Here is a 5,824-nt window from a genome sequence, read left to right on the forward strand (position 1 = left end):
ATATCGCTCTGTATAGTTGATTGCTCTCCACGCGCGCGCTCGCGCTCAAAAACTCTGCTGCAGGTATTTACTGCTGATCTTACTCTTTCTCGACTCGTCTTTGAAAGCTTTTGAGCCTGTTCGTTGTGTTGGCTGGCACTCTAATCGCATCGCGCGCTACTCGCGTTAGTTCATTACCCGACGGGAAATTCTCATTCGCAGCAGCAGCGAGGAAAACGGTTATCGACGTTTAAAGTGTGACGCAATGTTTCATACACACATACACTTACGATCGTATACCAATCACATTCACACGTTAGCTGGAAGAGAGAATATGGAAAGTGCGAAAAAGAATTTATGAGTTCGGTGTAAAAGCCTAAGTGGGTGAGAAAGCAAACAGTACATGTATGTGTTATATATATATTTTCTCTTGGCTCTTGACTTGCGCCGCTGCAGAGCCGAATCGAATGAAATAAAAGCTTTTCTCGCGCTCGCTCGTTCTCACTCTCTTCCTACCGTTCTATATCTCTCTCTCTCTCTCTCTCTCTCTCCTTGTCGCAGCAGCTGCGGCAGCAATGAAAAATGTATTTAAAACAAATCCGCGACGAGCAGCTTCGGCTCTGAGTATTTTTTACACGGCCCCGTTCTCGCTTCTTTTTCGCCCGGTTTGCTGCTGCCTCTCTCGCGTTCGCGCGCGCCCGCCCTTGCAATGAAAAAATAGGAGAATCGCTCGAAGAGAAAGCTATAGTACCCTCGGTTCTACGCCAAGCTTTGCATAAAATAATTTTAAAATGCATCCGGGTATATATATATAGCGTACATTGACATGTACTTACCTAGCAGGAGCTGCTGCTTCTGTGTACGAATGCTCTGCACCATGAGCACAGTGGGCTGGGGGGAGACGGAGGCTAAGGGTGAGCCCCCTCTCGCCAAGTAGCGAGCTTCTTAATGCACATCGAGACGCTCGTGCCGTCAAGAACAAGAGGATTTTAACGACGTGTTTTGTACTATGCAACCGAGCCTTTACCTATGAATATTTCGCGCTACAGCGATCTTTGTGTTTTCTCTCTTTCTCTCTGTTGAGGACTCGCAGTTGTTGCCCCCCCCCCGCCGTCGCGAAAAGAGCTTAAAATGTAGCGGCGCTCCGAATAACAGGTAACGGGCACAAATATAAGAAAAGTCTATGAATATTGTCTTGGACAAAGCCGTTTGAACTCGCTACAAATAATGTTAAAGTATCCGCGCCCCAGACGATATTTGTTTTTTTCATCGTTACGCCGCCGGAGGGGCGCGCATCTTCGTTATGCAAACACGACTGAAGGCAACTTTTGTCTCGGTGCTTTGCTGCGAAGGTTTTTTAATTACGCCCTCCGAAATATGCAGCAAGTACTCCTTTCCTGCAGCGAGCTTCGGCTTCTTTTTTATACCTCCAAACCGATGATAGTGATTATTTTTTCCGCCATCGTGTAGTGTCGCAATTTATACTTAAAATTTATTTGTTTTGCTAACATATCAAAACTTTGTACAACAATTACAATGAAATATAAAGTCGAGCTTGTTACAGTCGATGGATTCGAAAGTTGGGAGGTGGAGGCGTCGGTGGTGGGAAAGCGCTACATTAACGCACAAACGCTGCAGCTCATGCTGACAATTACAATTCGAACCGGTTCCGAGAGAAATACTAGAGGTAGCATTTAAATGTATGGGTTGCCAATTATAATCCTAAGTAATTGAATACTTGGCCCTGCTTCCTGTAACAAATTTTTTTTATCCTTCGTAGGGGCTATATAAAGCTAAAGCGCTAAAAAAGGCCACTAATTTGTCTGTACTGTTTTTAAAAATAAATTAAAGCATGTAACCAATGTTCAATTATAATATTCACTTGTACATGTTGAGCAGTTCCTAGACTCTATCTGTCAAGTTGGTTTTTGTTGTGAAGATAAATGATCGAGTTTAATATTCGCTGATATTCGCCGATTTTTTATAATAGCATTGTAATTATGGTACATGTGCAAATATCGCATTGATTAAACTGTCTAGTGTATCACTATCAATAATAACATTATCCTAAATTCACATAGATTATGCAACTAAACGATTACATTTATTGAAATCAATATTATTATACCGGTATTCTGAGGGTTTTTGTAGCCGATGGAACGGCAAAACTTTACTCAGGACTTTTTGTATGTATTTTGACCCCCTGATTATGAGTATTTAATGTGAATTTATGGAAAGTAGTAGAACGAATAAAAAAATTGTTATTAAAATAAAAAATTAAATTTTTATAGAACTAAAATTATATTTAGTTTCTTGAAGACAAATTAAAAAAAAAATTATCATTCTTGATATGTTCTATGCATATTGAACAAATTGAAACAATTTTACACTCGAAAACCCGCTACTTTTCAAGTTGTATAATCGTTGTTATAAATATTTTTCAATTTGGAACTCCAAAATCAGATGTATAAGTCTTACTCTACAAGTTAGAGTGGTTTATAAAAAACATGTATACCGTATACCGTAATCAGTTCAGAGTGTCAATTTACACAAGCTTATGACCCTCATCGCGTCCTCACTCAATTTTGTGTACTTCTGAACGTTCGACAATTTTCTTTTTTACTCATAAAAATTAGGTTGCAGATTCCAAAAAATGAAGAGCACATTTGAACTTTGGCACATGGACTCTTCATTATATTTTTTATTGGCAGTTATGGCTATTATATTTTCTGCGTGTACGAGAATCAGTCGTAGAGGCGGTTTGTGAGATTCATGATAAATTCATTCTACAATTTTTAAGATTTTTTAAGACAGATTTAAGATTAATTCGTGTAGGGGAATCAATCATAGGGTGATTTGTGAGACTTAAGATTAATGTATGCTACAAGGTGATCATTTTCTTTCGATATACCAACAAGTTGTACATAATTGGGGTAATTTTATTTTAGTTCATGTAAAATAGGCGAGTAAAAACTTTTCACAGAAACGAAAAAATTAATAAGTTTGAAATACTTTATTGTTCTTTAGAAAATCGAAAGATATTAACTTGAAAATTTTCTTAAATTATGTAGCATACTTATATAATGTAAAAAATTTTGTTGCATCGAAATTTTACACTGGTAAAAAGGTTGTTACAATCATTTACTGCATTTACAAACGTATTTATGTATAAGTTTATGCATAAATGCATAAATGTAAAATTTGAGGTTTCTTGTTTCTCCAAATGATTTGTTACATAACTCACATACAATATGTTTGCTGCAATCATCTAAGGCATTTAGGTGAGAATCAGGAATAATTTTTTGTCCGAATAATGTGGGATCCTTTTTACAGCTGACAGGTCTGCTCCGATTCCGTACTATCAATATGTGATCTTTAAGTTCATTATGGTATTTAAATGGCTTATAGCAAATATCACATTTAAAGGGTTTGCTACAGTAATGTACTGTATTTGCGTGAAAATCTAGGTGGTATTTTTGTCTGAATAAACTGCAACAAACTTCACATTCAAAGGGTCTGCTAGCGTTATGTTCCTTCATTATGTGGGTTTTGAGGCTACTTTTGTGGTCAAATGATTTTTGACAAATGTCACATTCAAAGAGTTTGCTTCGACTATGTATTGAATTTATGTGAGATTGAAGATGTCTTTTATTTCTAAATGATCTGTGATAACTCTTGCATTCAGAGGGTTTGTTTGGATTATGTACTGAATTTATGTGATTTTTTAGGGTATTCTGGTATTCAAAATATTTATAACAAATGTCACATTGAAAATGTTTGCAACGATCATGTATTACATTTATATGAGTTTGGAGCATACCTTCGCGTCTAAATGATTTTGGACAAATTTCACATTCGAAGGTCACACTCTGATTATGTACTATACTTGTGCGTCTTGCAAGGTTTCTTTTTTCTCCAAATGATTTGTGACTTACGTTTGCTTCGTTTGCTTCGGGGTTGCTTCGAATATGCACTAAACTTATGTGAGCTTTCAGGTAACCTTTTTGTCCAAATGATTTGTGACAAAAGTCACACTTGAAGGGTTTGCTTCGATTATGTACGGTATTGATGTGACGATTGAGATTTTCTTTTTTTTCCAAATGATTTATGACAAGTCTCGCATTCGAAGGGTTTTCTACAATCATGTACTGCATTTATGTGATTTTTGAGGGTACCTTTTTCTCCAAATGATTTGTGACAAATGGCACACTCAAAGGGTTTGCTCTTATAATGTACTATACTTATGTGATTTTTTAAGGTATGATTGTATCTATATGATTTATGACAAAAATCACATTCAAAGCAATCACGGTAGTGTACTGCATTCACGTGACGTTCAAGGTTTGGTTTTTGACCATATGATTTATGACAAATCTCACATTCAAAGGGTTTGCTCCGATTATGTACTGTATTTATGTGTTTATTGAGATTACCCTTGTCTGAAAATGATTTGTGACAAATTTCACATTCAAAGGCTCTTCTCCGAAGATGTACTTCATTGACGTGACATTTGAGCGTATATTTTCGTCCAAATGATTTATGACAAATGTCACATTCAAAGGGTTTGCTACGATCATGTACTGTCACAATGTGCCTTTTGAGTGAATACTGGTATACAAAAAGTTTATGACAAATGTCACATTCGAAGAGTTTGCTTTTATTATATGACGTCATTATGCGTATTTTGAGTTTGTCCTGCTTTCCTGATGATTTGTGGCAAATCTTACGTTCATATGGTATAATTCTACGATCTGTCGTAATGATATTTTTTTTAATACTTTCTTCTTTTTTATTAGTAGTCAGGCACAGATCACATTTTCGAAATAATTTGGTTCGAATTTTTTTACCAAATATTTTCACCGTCTCGATTTTTTCACATTTCAATCGTAAATGTTACGGAAATTTACAATCATTATCATAATCGAATTCTTTTCTTACCAAAATTATCAGATCCTTATCTTTCGAATAATTGGTCTGAATTTGTTTTTTTTATCTCCACAACTGGTGGATAAGTTTGATCCTCAGTTTTGCAGATTTTTGCCGATAAACACCCTGGTTCAGTTTTTACGTATTTGCACTCAACATCTATGAATATTTTTTTATCTATCTTTCCATGTAATGCAATCGCCTCATTAGTATGATAAGCCTGAAATTCAAAAAGCTCAATAGTTTTGAATAGTAGAAAAAAGAACATAATTCAAATAATAAAACTCATCGATAATTCATTTAACGATATTTCTTCAAAGTTTTCAGCTTTGCACGAGTCCACTGGATTACTGCAATCCTCGCCTATATCTGGCCAATTATCATAAGGCTCTTCTTTAACACTGAAGAAACGATAGTTTAAAAAAATATCTTTGGTATGCCCAAAAAATGTAATTATACCTAACTATGTTTTCGCTGCTTTCCATTGATCGATTGACTAAGCAATCACACTAGGTATTTTTAAGATACGATAAGAAAATATTCGAGGTTATATGCCACGAGTAGCCAACACTGTACCTCGGATTAACCAATTTGCAAACACTTGCTCACTGGAATTCCGCTACTACAAGCATCACTTGTAACATTAGTGAGGTGATTCCACAATTGCGATGGCTACTTGACGATACTTTCCCCCTCCATAACAAACCGTGCGCAGTGATGTGCTGCGACATATTTATGTGAACACTCGCACACAAAAGATAAGTTTATATTTGAGCCCACAGTGATACAAAACATTAAATAGCTATTACTCGTATGATATTAGAAATAAAATTGAAATATTTACTAGAGTAGATATTGATAATGTAACTAGGGCTGTGCGAGTACCCGATTTTTCGAGTTTTACTCGACTCGAAAATTT

This window comes from Trichogramma pretiosum, unplaced genomic scaffold, assembly GCF_000599845.2.
Source record: "Trichogramma pretiosum strain Unisexual culture from Peru unplaced genomic scaffold, Tpre_2.0 scaffold139, whole genome shotgun sequence".
In the NCBI taxonomy this organism is placed as follows: domain Eukaryota; kingdom Metazoa; phylum Arthropoda; class Insecta; order Hymenoptera; family Trichogrammatidae; genus Trichogramma; species Trichogramma pretiosum.